The sequence below is a fragment of the Mytilus galloprovincialis genome, chromosome 1, assembly GCF_965363235.1.
Source record: "Mytilus galloprovincialis chromosome 1, xbMytGall1.hap1.1, whole genome shotgun sequence".
NCBI lineage: Eukaryota > Metazoa > Mollusca > Bivalvia > Mytilida > Mytilidae > Mytilus > Mytilus galloprovincialis.
The window spans coordinates 70309251-70328876 of record NC_134838.1 but is presented as its reverse complement, the minus strand read 5'-3'; the positions used below and the strand labels follow the sequence as shown (position 1 = coordinate 70328876).

At 31.3% G+C, this 19626-nt stretch overlaps 1 long non-coding RNA gene across 1 annotated transcript; it reads right to left on the bottom strand.

The window, feature by feature from the left end:
• Positions 1-14923: 14923 nt before the first annotated feature.
• Positions 14924-16428, bottom strand: LOC143043597 (uncharacterized). Its single transcript, XR_012968520.1, has 3 exons — positions 16343-16428; positions 15556-15655; positions 14924-15068 (listed from the first exon to the last, which is right to left on the bottom strand). It is a non-coding gene; the product is annotated as an uncharacterized LOC143043597 (long non-coding RNA).
• Positions 16429-19626: the final 3198 nt, after the last annotated feature.

The window sequence follows — 19626 nt, the reverse complement described above, 5'->3', positions numbered from 1 at the left end:
AATAACTAAACTATAACTTTGTTTTTATTTAACAATTTCAACTGATGATTTGAATAATCTATGTTTATTTGAACATTAATGTGTTTCCACTGGCAGTATATCCTCTCTGTGTAAAAAAGCGCTGCAAAATTTAGACCAAACAAACAAAGTATACATGTAGGCAGAGTGTTGATAATGCGTTTTTGTATACAAAACATAAATCGTGCCAGCCAAAATGATGCTAGTTTAAGAGAATGTTCCCTTGGTTATATACACCAAGTTTGTTTTACATGACCGTAATTGTAAACTAATAAACACATATTCTGCACTAATATCTTTAGTACTACATACCTGACAGTAAGTAAGTTTCACATTCTTTGAAGTGAAAACTGTCAAAACATTCTCTAGCCATATGCACTTTTGCATATCCCATATACGTCTTTGGTGTATTCTAAAATTCAAAACAGCTAATAGTTAACTTACAGAAAATAAAACAATGACAGTCAGAAAGTTCATACCTCAGTTAGATATTGTGCTTTCTTATTTTTTTAGAAAATGTCGCAGTTAATAAATTTAAACACGTTCGATTGGGATAACTGTTCATCTGACATATTGATAGTTAGAATAATAATATTATTTACTGTGTTAGTGAATAATTGAAACAGTTTTAAAGGAAATAAAAATGGCTAGATGTGCATAATAACAGTACCCGGAAAATCATCTTTGGACGGTTTATTGTTTATTCAATGATTTAATGCATCTCCATGCAACAAAACCTAAAGTTCTCTCGCTTATACTTTGTTTTTCACTCTGCTAATAAAAGTGTATTGGCAATACAAATTTACCTTAACTCACGGACTTTGAATCGTATTAAATATGGAAATGACAGACAGTGTCAACCAATTTGTTAAACATTTTTTTATCAAACTGTATTGGATTATTCAGAATATTTTGATCAGTCGGTTTCGTTTTATAACGAGACAAGAAGGGTAATAAATGGTTTTGTTGACTATTTTGTGTCATTGAAAACAAAAGCTTCTCTAACAATGTTACACTCACATATGAAACCACATTCATTTGTAACATGTACAATTTATCAAGCATTGTTTTATATATTTGTTTACTTTTATGAAATATGAGTTCAAAATTAATGTAGAAATTACTGGTGGAGATTTATTTCCCCGAGGGTATCACAAGCCCAGTAGTCAGCACTTTTTGTTGAATTATCATTGATATTGTTATATATATAAATTAACTGTTAACAAAAATTTAAATTTTTTGAAATACTAAGGCTTTTCTACCTCAGACATAGATTACCTCAGCTGTATTTGGCAACACTTTTAGGAATTTTGGATCTCAATGCTCTTCAACTTGGTACTCTATTTAGCTTTTTATAATTTTTTGGATTCAAGCGTCACTGATGCGTCTTTTGTAGACGAAACGCGCGTCTGGCGTATATGTAAAATTTAGTCCTTGTATCTATGATAAGTTTATTTAGCAATTTTAGATACGAAACTTACTTTACATGCTTCTATAAGTGTCACTCTCATAGATTGATAACCATGAACAGGTGTATGAGGAATAACCTAAAGATCTTGAATTCTAACCCTCCATGCTGTTGATAAAACAAATCTGGTTTAGTATTGTAGCACTTTTGACTGATGTAGTGTCATCTATTTTCTCTTGTCATCAATTATTTAATATTGATAGTTAATCTGTATTTGTTAATACAAACTGCTTTATTTAATATCCAAGCGATCTCTTCACATATGTTTTTAACGCGTTTGCATCATAGACATTATACATGTAGTCTCTTTGACACATTCCCCATTTCCATTCTCAATTTTATTGTCTTGCATTTGTTATTACTCTAATTCATAAAAAAAAAAGAAACGGAAAATATTTTAGCAAAAATTGGAAGATGATATAACAGTCTATTATACTGTCCTGTCAATGTACCACAACAACATTAGTACAAATGTGTATTTATTATAGATGATACTAATAGTACTATTTTAGTTGCACCTTTTTTTCTTTCAAAAATGATGAAAAATAATGGTGATAAAACCTGTAATAAATATTACAACGCATCTGTGGTCTAATTGAACAAAGGCGGCATCATCGACACGTGGCAAGAAATTTCACTCAAACTGTTGCTATTGACAGTATGTGTAGCACTATGTTGTGTTTGTAACTGTTGTTTTACCGGGTTGTCTGTTGAACTTTTTCTTTTTTTTTGCCATGGCGTTGTCAGTTTATAATTTACTTATGAGTTTGAATTATGCTTTGGTAATATTTTATGATAAAGGCTGCTCTGTGACGGTGCAATAATGATACAATATATCTCAAATTCCAATGAAGTCTTTCGATCAATAAATATTATTTGCTCCATGTAAAAGACTGCTCTGTAACTCTGCCAATAAAAACAGCAAAACAATGATGTTAAGTTAATTTTGAATCAATACTTCAAATGTCTTTAAATACATAAACATTCTTTAATGACTTACTTAAGTATTGATTTCATTTAAAAAAGATATGTTTGCCAAATTGTGATAAAAATATATGCAATGCTTTCGAATTGAACAATTCGATAACACAAAAAATTTATAATTACTCCACTGAATTCCTTTGTATTTTTTTCTGCATATGGACAGGTGCATTTATCTATTTTGTACCAGTAATGATGGCTTACGGTTCCTCCGATTTCATTGATTATTTGTAACACGACAATGACACACCATATTGTAATCATTTCAAGCTTGGCCATCTCGGATTTGCAACTGTCTAAATTTTCTTACTTGTTTGCCTCTATAGATTTCGTATAAATGCCAGTATGACAGCTTTCTACGAGAAACCAAATGATGTCGAAAGTAGAAACTATACAGATTGGTATTTCATTGTTATTCTACGTGTTTGGATTGGATTCACTAGTCTTTTTCCGCAGAATATTCTAACGAAAATTGTACATTTGTAAAGTTTCCAGATATGTACGATGTGGTAAAACTACCAACAATCTCGTCAAATTCGTCAGATTTGTCGAGAGATGTGTCATTTGAATGAAATAGCTGTCACTTGACGTTTAACTACAAACAAAATCAATCAACCGACATAATAAATTAACAGTATACTATTCCCAGAAGAGAACCTCATATACATTTTTTTATTTTTAAAAAGCACAAATGAATTCAGACATGTCAGTGTTGGTACATGTACTTGGATGAAGCGGCCAAATAGTTTTGTTTTACACACCCTAGTGACTGTTCAATATGATGAATACAGAGATGAAACGCTGACATTCTCAATTGATGCAGAAAAAAATTTGCATTCATTTTTTTCCTTATTGATTACATTTGCTGTCCTACTACTAGTAACATGTTCACAGGAGTGCCAGGAGAAGACATAAAGGCGCCATCCAAACAGCAGTCATTTATTTTATACATTGAATCAAGACATCAAAAATATGGCTGATTTACTATGCGGATATATATAGATTTTTAAACTAAAGTGCACATCATGCACATATGCAGGTCAGTTTTTGGTCGATGCGGTCAAATAATTTTGTTGTATGAGTCAGCATGAGGTATCAAAACTACTGAAATTTTGTTACTTATTAATATATTTTGAATAAAAGGAGGACATGCTGGCATCCTAAATTAATGCGAATAAAAATTTGTTGTTATTATATTGCATTATTACTGTCCATTGTATTATACATTGAATCCCGACATAAAAAATATGGCTTATTTACTATTCGGGTATTTCATTGTATATAGATTTACAAATTAAAGTGCACATATTGTCAGTTTTGGTCAATGCGGTCAAATAATTTTGTACAAGTCAGCATGAGGTATCAAAACTACTGAAAGTTTGTTACGTATCAATATTTTGAATAAAAGGAGGACATGCTGGCACCCTAAATTGATGCGAACAAAAATTTGTTGTTATTGTATTGCAATATTGCTGTCCATTGTATTGTACATTGAATCCTAACACAAAACCATGTATGATTTACTATGCGGGTATACATGGTTTATATACATTATAGAGATTAACAAAGTAAAGTGCACATATGGTCAGTTATGATCAATGTTGTCAAATCATTTTGTTGTACAAGTCAACATGAGGTATCAAAACTACTGAAATTTTGTTACGCATTAATATTTTGAATAAAAGGAGGACATGCTGGCACACTAAATTTATGCAAACAAAAATTTGTTGTTATTGTATTGCAATATTGTTGTTCATTGTATTGTACATTGAATCCTAACACAAAAATATGGCTGATTTACTATGCTGGTATAAATGGTTTATAGATTAACAAATTAAACTGCACATATGGTCAGTTTTGGTGGACAATGGTGGAAGCGGTCATATAATTTTGTTGTACAAGTCAGCATGAGGTATCAAAACGACTGAAATTTTGTTACGTATCAATATTTTGAATAAAAGGAGGACATTCTAGCACCCTAAATGTATGCGAACAAAAATTTGTTGTTATTGGTTTGCAATATTACTGTCAATGACTGTCCATTGTATTATACATTGAATCCTGACATAAAAAATATAGCTTATCTACTATTCGGGTATATAGATTTACAAATTAAAATGCACATATGGTCAGTTTTGGTCAATCCGGTCAAATAACTTTGTTGTACAAGTCAACATGAGGTATAAAAACTACTGAAATTTTGTTACGTACAGTTCAATATTTTGAATAAAAGGAGGACATGGTGGTACCCTACATTTATGCGAAAAAAAATTTGTTGTTAGTGTATTTCAATATTGCTGTCCATTGTATTATACATTGAATCCTGACTTAAAATTATGGCTGATTTACTAAGCGGGTATACATGGTATATAGATTAACAAATTAAAGCGCACATATGGTCAGTTTTGGTAGAAGCAGTCAAATAATTTTGTTGTACAAGTCAGCATGAGGTATCAAAACTACTGAAAGTTTGTTACGTATCAATATTTTGAATAAAAGGAGGACATTCTAGCATCCTAAATGTATGCGAACAAAAATTTGTTGTTATTGTATTGCAATATTACTGTCCATTGTATTGTACATTGAATCCTTACACAAAAAATATGGCTGATTTACTATGCGGGTATACATGGTATATAGATTTACAAAGTAAAGTGCACATATGATCAGTTTTGGTCAATGGGTCAAATCATTTTATTGTACAAGTTAACATGAGGTATCAAAACTACTGAAATTTTGGTAGTTTCATTATTTTAAATAAAAGGAGGACATGCTGGCACCTTAAATTTATGCGAACAAAAATTTGTTGTTCATGTTGTTATTGTATTGCAATATAGCTGTCCATTGTATTATAATACATTGATACCCGACATAAAAAATATCGCTGATTTACTATGCGGGTATACATGGTATATAGATTGTACAAAAGAAGAACATGCTGGGACTTTTAATTTATGCAGACAAAATTTTGTAGTCCTGTGGTCTAATGATGCTTTCATTTTGTATAATAGTTTCTCTCCTGAAATTAAAATATTGCTGATTGTGGCTAGTCCATAGATCAAGGACGTATAACAAACATCTAATATACGTCGTTGCATAGATTTACATAATATTAACATGATTAAGTGCAAATATGATTGAATATAATAGGTATTGGAATATATATTCAGTACCCGTTATCATTGTAACCAAGGTCGTTTTTTTTTTAATTTATAGATTGGCAGATCACAGATAAATCATTTAATTTGTGTATAATCAAGCAACGTTTTATGGATACTTTATTTTCAAATATTTTTTATTTAATCCTGTTGATATAACGGATGTATTAATTTTACTTTATTTTCGATGTTTATACTACGAAACAAAGATATTAAAAAAATATTTTTAAAAATTCGATGTAGAGCGGTCCTGGTTACAAGTTAACTTAGTGTTGAGCAGACCAGTCAAAAGTTAACTTGTGAACAGGTCTGGTTTTGATCAGATTTGTCAAAGCAAAAGTTAACTTATGTTAACTTTGTGGCAGGACTGGTTTCGAAGTTAACTTATGTTAACTTTACGGCAGGACTGGTTTCTAAGTTAACTTCTGTTAACTTATGACAGGACTGGTTCGAAGTCAACTTATATCAATAGCGGACCTGTTTCCAAGTTAACTTTTTGGCAGACATAAAAATAGTCCTAGGACCAAGTCCGCTTTTCAAGTTAACTAGATTTTGGTCCTAGGACTGGTCAGAGCAGTCCTAAATCCGGTCACAGGTTAATTTTGACCAGTACAAATGACTGGTTATCAAGTCAACTTGCTATACAGGTTAGGACTGCACCCATCTGTAGGTCACCTTATTGTTTCATATATCAGCCTACTATAGTGCATCAATGTTTCAAGCATACTTTCTATCATGCGAAATATACACACAAGATTGAATATGGCAACTAATGTTGTTCATTTTTTACTGTAATGTTGATGTTAATGTTTTCAGCTGGGTGAAGAAATGTAGTATCATAAGTATGCACTGAACAGGTTGGTCGGTACTGCTTTTATAAAAAAAACTTTAATTTACATGTATTTGATGTTGGCTGTTATATGAAACGTGTTGCTGTTTTCTACATTCCACTTCGAGGAATTCATACCCATTGAACTTTAAAACATTGAATACCACTCTAACTCTAGCTTCACTATTGTACATTGTTAGAAAATACATAGATAAATTGTTTTTTATATAATTTTGCTCGACCGGAATAAGACAACATTGGTTTTGTATGTAAAGTAGTCAGGACTTTTGTTTATTTTTTCGTCGTTTTTTATTGTCCTTTCGATGTCGTCTGTTTCTTTTTACACTTTTATACCACCCACAGTTATTCCAAATTTATATTCATATACGCACTAGCATAAAACACAGCATTAAAGTATCATGGATTCGGTCATTAATACAATGGTTCAAGTCACGAAATGAAAATGTTTTGAAAGTGCTCTTCGGTTTCAGAAGGTTTTCGACTAAAGACACACTAGGTACTTTCCTTTGACGATCGTAAAACACTCATTAAGCTATAATAACTCTAAGAAATATCTTATTTTGTGGGACTTTCTTTAACCTGGTATAAGGATGTGTCTGAGTTTAAGACAGCTTTGTTGACAAAAATTACGCTTCACTAAATGAAGTTTCATATGTTATTGTAATCACTGTTAAGTGTGTAATGGTTACTTATAAGTTAACGAAACTGTTCAAATGACCATCTCTTACCAGCTTTTGTCACCTACCGTGTTATTTAATAACGGAAAATATTGCATAAAACTGTCTGGAGTATGGAGACAAGTATGTTTACTTCATTTAAAAAAAAGGGAAACGTTGAAATGTCTGTTAATTTAGAACTCTGTAGAAGATGGTGCTTGATGACGTAATGGATTTAAAAAAAATCCCCGTACGAGGTAAGCCATATCTAGCCTTGTTTTATGACATTTAATTCTATGAAAAAAGCATAACATGCACATTCATAGTAGGAAAGAGATCTAGCAATGTGTGAAAATGATATCTTTTGATTAGTTGACTACTTTTTTTTGCTACAAAAAAAGTTCTATTACAAATAAATGGCCAAATGAATGTTACCACTAAAGAGACATGTATTGTCGAAATGTGCATCTGGTGCAGGGAAATTGGTACCGTTAATGTTATTACTACCACTGGGTCGATGCCTCTGCTGGTGGACTGGTAGTCCCCGAGGGTATCGATCACCAGCCCAGTAGCCAGTACTTAGGTACTAGGTACTGGCAAGAAAATACGGATTTTTTTGTGTTATTAAAGTTTGCTGTTACAAAATGTAAGAAATTATTATAAATTAAGGAATGTATTTCCCTCATGCAAAGCTCTGATTTCTTTCACGGATTTGGCTATACTTTTTGGACCTTTTGGATTAAAGCTCTTCATCTTTTATATAAGCTTTGGATTTCAAATATTCTGGCCACGAGCATCACTGAAGAGTCATGTATTGTCGAAATGCGCATCTTGTGCAGGAAAATTGGTACTCGGTTAATGTTATTACTGACTAGATATTTCCAACGTCCACATTAATCACTTACTGAATCCCCCTCCATAAAAAGAAATAGCATTAAGAAATAGCAACTGCTAACGCAACACGCGGTCAAGATAGCAAGATTTTAACCAGACTCACAATTTAAACTATTTACTTGTTTCCTCATAAACTGTTCGTTTATATTTCACACAAAGTACATATATCGATTAGAAAACTACTGTTTACAAGGTAAACGAATGCAATGAACTGTGGAAATATGACAAGGTCAGTCGGTTAATGAACTACATGTACCAAGTTCTTATTCTTTATCGAGAATATTAAAGTAAATGAAATATATTCAGGTATAATCTTAAACCTATTTATTTTGTTTTTCCCTTTTTCAATTTATTGAATGCTGAGTTAAGATAAAATTCCTTTTTTTTGAATACATAAACGAAGTAGAATTAATAAGAATATGTCATAACCTAAAACACGGCCGACACTCGGCTAACCGAGAGATTGGTCGGTTAATCTATATTGAGTATGTGGCTATATGGGCGATTGGTCTGTTAATCGGGTTGGTTATACGTCTGTTAAGAGTAAAACGCTTAATTTAATGTTAAACTCTATTAAATATACAGATTTTTGGCATGTTATAAGAACCAAATCAAAAAAAGAAAAGTGTCTGACAAAATGATATCTATCATAGAACATTTTGCACTTGTAAAAACATTTCTTAGTCTGCGCAGTTTTCAGTAAAACTAAAAGGCGTCGCGCAAGTATGTAGTATTTATGCTTATACGCATAGCAATTTTTTTAATAAAGGCGAAACAAACAAATTTAGATATTATTTAAATGACAAAAAATAGTACTGTGTTTCTAAAAAATAAATTGACATTAGTAAATATTTCATAATTGTAAAATAACGTGAATAATACCACGTTTTAGTGAAAATTATGGGAATAAAGTCTGTTAATGGGTTGGTCAATTGAAATTGTGTCAGTTAAGAGTTATTTAGCCACGACAATAATTTTGCTACCTTTATATTTTCCCCTTGAAAAATTTAAGAATGAGATGTTCCTGAGGGAACAAAATTGACAATTCGGTGCCACAGTATCCTAGAAAGAGCATTTTTATTTTGACTTTCTTTGCATTTTATTGAAGGGTGTGTCACTTCAATATAGCGTGATATGGATTGGCCTCTGGAATATGCATGAATTTTTAATTGACGTTTTCAATCAGCCTTAATTTTTGTGTCTGTTCGAAGTAGCACGTTCTTAATTCCGACTGAAAGTGTCTTTCTAATACAACACAGGGAACATATAACGTGTTCTCGTTCACATATGAACATGTGTACGGATTGATAGTTTAGTCTTCGTTGCTTGATATTTTTATTAGTTGTTAGTGGCTTTGAACTAGCAGTCAGATAACTGCGAGTACTCTCAGATTTGTTCATTGTGTCGTTTTGTGTCGGTATGTATAAGTACCGGGCCACGTCCACTTGTATTTTTGTCCATCTGATGACTTAAGCCTTTTTCAACTGATTTTTATAGTTCGTTCTTATGTTGTACTGGTATACCACTGTCCAAGGTTAGGGGGAGGGTTGGGATCCCGCTAACATGTTTAACCCCGCCACATTATTTATGTATGTAACTGTCCCAAGTCAGGAGCCTGTAATTCAGTGGTTGTCGTTTGTTTATGTGTTACATATTTGTTTTTCGTTAATTTTTTTACATAAATAAGGCCGTTAGTTATCTCGTTTGAATTGTTTTACATTGTTTTATCGGGGCCTTTTATAGCTCACTATGCGGTATGGGCTTTGCTCATTGTTGAAGGCCGTAAGGTGACCTATAGTTGTTTTAAAACGTCTGTGTCATTTTGGTCTTTTGTGGATAGTTGTCTCATTGGCAATCATACCAAATCTTCTTTTTTATATGATATTTGTCACTGGACGTTAAATCCTAATTCGTCAGCATCATCCAATTGGTTCTTCTCTTCTATTACTTAATCATATGTTGTTTACAAATCACTCTAAAGAAGTAAATGGAAAGGAAGGAATGCAGCTACATTTGGTTATTTTAAGTTTCAATTCATTTTATTCCGTTTAGTTCCTTTCTATATAAGTGCAGAGGAGAACTACAGTTGTCTATGGTGGCCGGTAAATTACATTTCGCGTTTTCGCGATTTCGCCTTTCATATTCTATGAAAAAAATCGCGAAGTCATAAAGGCGAAGTCGAAAACGAGAAATGGGTTTCGCGTTTTCGCGTTTTCGACTTCGCAATTTCGCGTTTTCGCCATATAGAATATATATGAAAGGCGAAAACGCTAAAGCGCTAAAACGCAAAATGGAATTAACCTGCCACCATTGTTGTCCGCATGTAAACTTCTAGAATTTGTCCCCAATATAAGTACATCGCAATCCGTTACTGTTTCAACAGTCATCGGTGTTTCATGTATGTATTCTTAAACAAGTATTATTTTTCTTTCGTTTTTAGCAATGTATCACTCTCTACTGTCCTTATATAATATTCTATATTCTGCGTTTCCATCCAGATTCTCGTGTATACCATGAGGGTCCGGATTGGGGGTATATAATTGTTTATTTCTGTATTCTTTAAATTATTATGTCATTTTTTTCTACATTTTATTTTTGTCTTACTCTTTATTCTTTCTTTATTTTTCATATTTTGTCATCCCAATATATTTTACTTACTGATGTTTAGTTACATTACGACGCTTATCTCTAATTTATATACTGGTTACCGATGTAGATGACAAATTTGTGTCATTCATGACAATTAAACAGAATCAATATGATATATGCGATCATTCTTGGATGAAATTAATATTACTTTAATATTACACTTTTCGAAAACATTTTTATCAATTTTAAATTTCATGTGTTGTTTCCGTAAATGTTCTGTTTCATTGCTCATGTGTTGTTTTCGTATGTTTTAGCCGCTCGTCTTGAGCCTACTCATTTGATCCGATAACACCCCATATAGCAATAAAATTATACTTTTATTGCCATTCATAACTCTTAACAGACCAATTAACAGACCGGGTTTTATACATCCGACCCATTAACAGACCAAGTTTTAAATAAAGATTGATTTATGTCACCAAAATACAGATTTTGGTGTAGATTTTTCACACAATGATATCAATATGGTTAACAAAAATAATGCCTTTCTTTTTTTGATGTTCAAAATATTGAATGCAAGTAAATTTAACCAATGTGTCATTTTGTGTACATTTTATGTGTGTAAAATGTGTATAAATTTATCGATGAGTAACCCGCCTTTTCATTTTATAGATCGTACATCGAAGCTAGAAAAATAATAATTACACCACTGAATTCAGTACATTGAATTGTTTTGTTAGACATGAATACTTTTTATGATGAAAATATATTTAGAAAGTTATACAATGAAACATGCTGAACTTTCAATGATTTTCTCGATAACACCTGATTAACAGACTTTAGCCAACCCGATTAACAGACCAACCGCCGATATAGCCGCATACTCAATATAGATTAACCGACCAATCTCTCGGTTAGCCGAGTGTCGGCCGTGTAAAAACGACAATTAAAAGAAAAAACCTTAAATAATGATAGTATTGATTGGGTTTAAAGAATACACAATGGTTGTGTACATATATTATGAATGAAAACGTTAACAAAAATATAAAAAGAGAGAATAATGTGGAGATAAGATATAAATGTGAGACATTAAATAAAAAAACTTATCACCAATAGGGGGAAAGAGCAAAAACATTAAAGTGAAGACACTCAATCTAGACCCGCAAAATACCTAATTGTTTTATAGCCCTGTGCTTCTATACTCCATGTCTAGAATTAGATTATATGTTTGGTAATAGAGGATGTGTTTCCACGGTTTTAGTTCGTTACCCGAATTTTTTTTCTCTCAATCGATTTATGTCTTTTGAACAGCAGTATACTACTGTTGCCTTTATTTATTTCATTTGTACAAGTAATTTTAAACTTTAAGGCTTGCAAGGCATCTAAACGTAAAATAATTTTAAAAAAATCAGCTTTCAAACATGAAATCTGCCTTCCAAGAAATCAAAATAATGTATACCATTAATTTGTATTTCTCTTTTCAACAGTCAGAAAGTCATAGGTTGAACACGAATAATAAACTCAAAAGAATCGGACAAGCTTTGTTTATATGGGCTTATAGTTAAATATATGTTGGAGGTCGAACAAATTGTAAGATAGATGATAACGATTCAGTGTTCTTAGTTAGTTTAATGTTTGGTATTTTTCACAGTATAATTGATTTATACTCATTAGAACAATGATTTTCAAATCATAGGAAACTGTATGAACTACCACTCCTAAGAATAAAAAACAGGCACATAGATGGCTTACAATTCACAGTATGTTTTGTCATATCGAATTTTTACAAGTATGTATGAATCAATACGAGAAATTAGAATACAGTGACTCCAAAGAATATTATGACAAGTGCAGATATCGACCGTCAAACCATTACATCAAGAGCTATACATTAAATGAATTTATGATCAATTTAATCAAGTCTGAATACCACGAGAGAACACCCGAAACAGAACGCAAATACTGCAAATAGTCAACTCTTTATCAACTTTAGAAATTGAAATAAAAATGGATCAACTTAAACAAAACCAAAAAAACATTGCAGTCATTTTTAATCTGTAAACATTAATCTTTTTTTTTCAAGTAATATCTCGTCTCTTAGGCTGAAAAAACATATAAACCATCATCTAGTGATGCTTCATTTATTATTTATTAGGGTCATGTCAACAAAACTAAACGAGTACGTATGCGATGTTGAACCAAAAACAACTATTCTATGTTTTCAGAAATCACCACAAGCTGAAAAAAACCTACCAATCTATACTTCTAGAATACAAAAATAGTTAATGTATGTGCCTGTTCCAAGTCAAGGGCCTGTAATACAGTGGTTGTCGTTTGTTTATGTGTTACCGTTTTTGTTTTTCGTTCTTTTTATGTACATAAATAAGGCTGTTAGTTTTCCCGTTTGAACTGTTTTACATTGTTATTTCGGGGCCTTTTATAACTGACTATACGGTGTTGGCTTTGCTAATTGTTGAAGGCGCTACGGTGACCTATAGTTGTTAATTTCTGTGTCATTTTGGTCTCTTGTTGAGAGTTGTCTCATTAGCAATCATACCACATCTTCTTTTTTATATTGAATTATTTAAATATTATATTATCAGAACCAATTCCAGACATCAGAAAGACTGTATTTTGGTTCATGAACTTTTTTTTCTATATTGTAGTGTAACAACTGACCACATCTACAAATGTATCACCAACACTTACTCAGTTCCAAAACAAAACAAACAAACAAACAAGTAAAATAACAATGAACAAGACAGCAATATATAAATCTAGTTCACAATTTGATAAGCACTATCCCCTCAACACTTAACTTATCTAGATAATAAAACAAAATGTTCAATGCTGCTTCTAATTTCAAAATTACCCTTAACTTGAACACAATTTTCAATATAAACCGAATTTCATGATTATATAAAGATTCTTCTAAGATAGAGTTTAATTTGAATAGTATTTTCTAACAATGCACAAGAGTGCAGCAACAGTTAAAGTGGTGTATTAAGAGTGTTGAAAGTTCATTTCTTTGAGATTCAACAAAGAAAACACCAACACGTTTAAAAAATAACCCCGATGCAAATGAATAAACTTATATTTGAAGATTATATATAAAAACAGAAAAATAGTATAACTTAAAGCGACACGTTCTATTTTCAGGATATGATTGAAAATAAACAAACTAGAAAACTATATACATATACTAGAAAAATATCCATGTCATAACGTTAGCATTTTTGTGTGAATTTAAAGTATCTAGATTTGAAGTCTTATTTTTATATGCTTTGAATATTCCTACTTACCTACTAAGTAAAAGACAGAATGACTTTGGAAATCAAATCAGTAAATACATGCACAACAGACCGTACTCAACGACTACTGAATTAAAGATTCATAGGCTGATAGGACGGGTCTATGTAGAATAAGTTAAAACATGTTTGTTAGGGCTCAACCTTCTATAGATAATGTAGCATTACAACATAAGAACAAACTAAAAAATCAGTTTGGAAATCGCTTGATTCATCATTTTTGCTCGAAGTGCAAACAGTTATTGATAAGGCAAAAGACACAAAGTTTAGGAGTACTTTGGTTTGCTGGTAGGTTTTTTTTTTAATTTAAAGGCCTTGGTATCTAAGTGATCTAAAAGTTCATCTACTGTATAGCTAGCTTGTAAAGACATTGCAGGTCCGTCTAACTCTAATCTTAATTGTGACCTACCGAATTACACTATATACCGGTTTTGTAATCACATAAGCAACACGACGGGTGCCAAATATGGAGCAGGATCTGCTTACCCTTCCGGAGCACCTAATATCACCTGATATATTCGGGGGGGGGGGGGGTCGCTTTTGTTTATTTTTTTATTTTTCTATGTTGTGTCATGTGTATTATTGTTTGTCTGTTTGTGTTTTTCATTTTTAGCCATGGCGTTGTCAGTGTATTTTCGATTAATGAGTTTGACTGTCCCTCTGGTATCTTTCATCCCTCTTTTTATTGACTAGGTAGCCAGTTGTTTTTCTTACCAAGATCAGTTGTTCTCTTCGGGAACTCCGGTGGCTTCCTCCACAAATACAAATTAGACATCAAGAAATAGGAAAAGTGTAGAAAGTGTGGGGTTAAAAATTAAATATCAATCAATTCATGTTAACGTATACTCGTTATACATATAACGAGGTGCATTTAATTGTACAATGTATGACCAAATATATGTAATAACAATAAGGAATACCAAAAATGAGATAACAATAAAACAGTTTTCAAAAGACTTTATTTCATTACATTTCTGACAATGTAGTTTCACCTGCTCTCGTGTGTTTAACATTTCTTTCCACAATTGTATCCGCAATAATGTTCGTGGTATGGGTAATCACAGCTTTCGTATTCTGATGAAACACGATTCGGGGAGCAATAGTCGATAATCCACCGGTCTATTCCGTTGATATGTTTTTGATATCCTGGAAAGAAATGGTCTTACATTTATAACAATTTTTAATAACATTCAAGCTTCTCTTTAAATTCACAAGTATACAACTTATATTCAATTTTTATTCAAGCAACTTAAACTTTTCTTGATAAAGAAAGGTGTGCACTTGTGCTCTTACAACAGTGACTTGTCTTTTTTGTAAAATACCTCAACGATTACTTTAATTTTTTTTTAACTTTTCAACTGATGATTTGAATTATATATGTTAATTTGAACATCACTTAGTTTCCATTGACAGTATATCCTCTCTATGTAAAAAAAAACCTACAAAATTTAGACCCAACAAACAAAATATACATGTAGGCAGAGTGTTGGTAATGCACTTTTGTAAACAAAACCTAAATGATGCTAGGTTAATAGAATATTCCCTTGGTTATATACACCAAGCTTGTTTTACATGAACGTAATTGTAAACCAATAAACACATATTCTGCACTAATATCTTCAGTACTACATACCCGAAAGTAAGTAAGTTTCATCTTTTCTGAAGTGAAATCTGTAAAAACATTCTTTAGCAATATGAACTTTTGCATATCCCATATACGTCGTTGGTTGATTCTAAAATTCAAAACAACTAATAGTTAACTTACAGAAAATAAAACAATGACAGTCAAAATGTTCATACCTCAGTTAGATATTGTGCTTTCTTATTTTTTAGAAAATGTCGCAGTTGATAAATTTAAACACGTTCGATTGGGATTACTGAATGTTTTCGTCTGACATATTGATAGTTGAAATAATAATATTATTTACTGTGTTAATGAACAATTCAAACAGTTTCAAAGGAAAAACATATCGATAGCGTAATAGCTAGTGCATAAAAACAGTACCTGGAAAAGCATTTTTATACGGGTTATTGTTTATTTAATGATTTAATGCGATCTCCATTCAACAAAACCTAAAGTTCTCTCCCTTATACTATCTTTTTTTTTTCACTCTGCCAATAAAATTGTATGGCAATACAAATTTACCTTAGATCACGGACTTTGTGAATCGTATTAAATATGAAAATGACAGACATTGTCAACCAATTTGTTTAATTTTTTTTTATCAAACTGTATTGAATTATTCAGAATATTTTGATCAGCCGGTTTCGTTTTATAACGAGACAAGTATGTTCTAGACCTTAAATGGTTTTGTTGACTATTTACGTGCACAATTAATCAAACATTTTTTATAAATATTTGTTTACTTTTATGAAATATGAGTTCAAAATTAATGTAGAAATTTAAATACGAAACTTACTTTACATGCTTCTATAAGTGTCACTCTCATAGAATGATAACCAGGAACAGCAGTTTTAGGATAAACCACAGTATCTTCAATTTTAGCCCTCCATGCTGTTGATAAAACAAATCTGGTTTAGTATTGTAGCAATTTCAACTGATGAAGTGTCATCTATTTTATTTTGACATCAATTATTTAATATTTATAGTTAATCTGTGATTGTTAACACAAACTGCCTTATTTAATATCCAAACTATCTCTTCGCATATATTATTAACGCTTTTTCATCATAGACATTGTACATGTTTGCTGTTGTCTGCTTTATGGTCGGTTTGTTCTCGTTTTGACACATTCCCCATTTCCTTTCTTGATTTTATTGTCTTGCATTTTTTATTACTTTAGTTCATAATAAAAAATGCAAGACAATAAAATATTTTGGCAAAAATTGGAAGATGATATAACAATCTATTATACCGTCCTGTCAATGTAACACAACAACATAAGTTTAAATATGTATTTTATTATACTGTGCCCAATACTAATGGAAACACGGATCATACCGATAACGGAGTTGATTCCGGAAAAAAAATACTATGAAAAAGAGAAAAAGAAGCAAAATGTAATGTATGTGTATAATCATAATAATTTATCAAATATATTTTGTGAAATATTTTATGTTATGAATACTAACATTATGAATAAATAATACATTGCCAAATAGTGCTTCCCTTAACTATTAGGTAAGCTAACATGAGGGATACTAAGTTAAAGCTGTAAACTTAGTAAATTGTTACAGCAAATATGCAATAAAGATATTGTTACGTTGGAAAAAAAAAAAAAAAAGTATTTTATTATACAGTTATGATAGTAAATTTATGATACCAATATTACTATTTTATTTGCACCTTTTTTCCCTTAAAAAAATGATAAAAAAATAATGGTGATACAACCTTTGATAAATATTACAACGCACATGTGGTCAAAATGAACAAAGGCGGCATCATCGACACCTGGCAAGTAATTTCACTCAAACTGTTGCTGCGGGCAGAATGTGTAGCACTTTAAATTTCAATATTGTGTTTGAAACTGTTGTTTTACCGGGTTGTCTGTTGATCTTTTTCTTTTTTTAGCCATGGCGTTGTCAGTTTATTTTTTAATTGTGAGTTTGAATTATGCTTTCGTATAATTCGCCCATATCCTATGATAAAGGCTGCTGTGTGATGGTGCAATAATGATACAATATATCTCAAATTCCAATGAAGTCTTTAGATCAATAGATATTATTTGATGACAAAAAAAAAGATTATATAACCGTTGCAGTGAGGTTAGATTTTTGCTCCATGTAAAAGACTGCTCTATAACTCTGCGATTAAAAACAGCAAAACAATGATGTTAAGTTGATTTCGAATCAATACTTCAAATGTCTTTACATACATAAACATTCTTTAATGACTTACTAAAGTATCAACTTCCATAATCTAAGTAAGATATATTGTTAAATTATGAAAAAGTATATATAATGCTTTTGAATTGAACTATTAGATAAAACAAAATAAATATAATTACTCCACTGAATTCCTTTTTTATTTTTTTCTGCATAAGGACAGGTGCATTTATCTTTTGTGTACCAGTACTGATGGCTTACGGTTCCGTCGGTTCCGTTGAGCATTTGTAAAACGACAACGAAACAAACTATTGCAATCATTTTTAACTTGACCATATCGGATTGGCAACTATCTGAAATTAATAAAATTTAATGATCTAATAATTAAATTGATTTATTGCATTAAAAATACATTGAGTTGTTTATCGTGTTTCAAATGTACGTCGTCCATAATTTACGTTTAGCCATTTAAATAATTACAACCATATATTTAAACATACGAAAAAATATGTTTTGAAGCGCCTCGTGGACTTTGGTCATATATAAGCACATGCTCCCGCTAAATTTTCATTCCACGAGTATTTTTCAACAAGATTGCACAACCCACCATCCCTCCCTTCAACAAACAAAATTGCTGCTGTTTTTAGTTTATTTTTCAGATTACATGTTAAACAGGTCCAAATGTTTTGAATGTTCCTATTAGATTGTCATGTATCATCAAAAGTGTCGGACGTTTCAATATTCATTGGCAGATCCAATGAAACCTGAATATTCAAGGAATTTGCAGGAATAATAAAAAAGAGTGTCTATCGTCTGTTATGGATCTGCCCAGCAGCTAGAAATTGTTATGCATTTACTGTTGCTTTCCCTTCAGTGACCAATTGTCATCAAGTTTTAACTTGTTGGCCAGTTTGTTGATGTTAGTTGTTTGTTGGTTTACATTGTTGAATATTGTTGAATAAATGCCATGACAAATAATCACCCAAATTTCCAATTTCAGTTGTTTGTTTGTTGTTTATATTATTCTTGCGAAAGAATAAAACAAAACAAATCTGCAGTTGTATATTCATTGCGCACGTTGAATATACAATAAAGAAAAACAACATTGATTGCAAGAAAAAATCACACTATAGTTTTATTTACACTTTTTGTTTTAGAATTTTCTCACAATTTTGCCTCAATATGGCTACTTTCTACCAAAAACCAAATGATTTCGAAGGTAGAAACTATAGGTCACCTTATTGTTTACAAAGATCTTAACACTAAAAACTTATATGAGACGACGATATGACTGCGAATATCAGATTATTACATGGCATTTTTCATATCGCATGTATTATCAGCCCTAGGTTCAATATCAGCCCAAGAGCCGCATGGCTCGAGGGCTGATATTGTCCGAGGGCTGATAATACATGGGATATGAAAAATGACATGTTATGATCTTTTTATCATATGCTTCAACAGTAGAGAAAAATAACAGATTCATATATTGATCCATCAACGTGGTTCCCGAAAAGAAGTTGAAAGAGTAAAAAGTTCACGGACGTCAGACCCCAAATTTGATACATTCAATATGAAATCTTTCTATCATATCAACAGAGAGAGAAAAAAAACCTCATTTTAATATGGACGAATCGAGAAAAAAATAATTCAACAATATACATAATGAACATTGTTTGGAAAAGTCAACTTTTTTAAAGTCACTTTCTAAATCATGTTTCAGAAAAACTTACAAAATGCATTTATTTAATTTTTTTTTTATTTAATTTAATTATTTTACACAATATACTTTCCAGTATTAAAATAATTGTTTTGTACACTATTTTGTAATGTTTTTCACTGAAAACGTAGCATTGAGGTGTATTTTCCGGAATTTGCCGAGTATCACCGGAATGCCATGTGATAACGTTACGGAAAG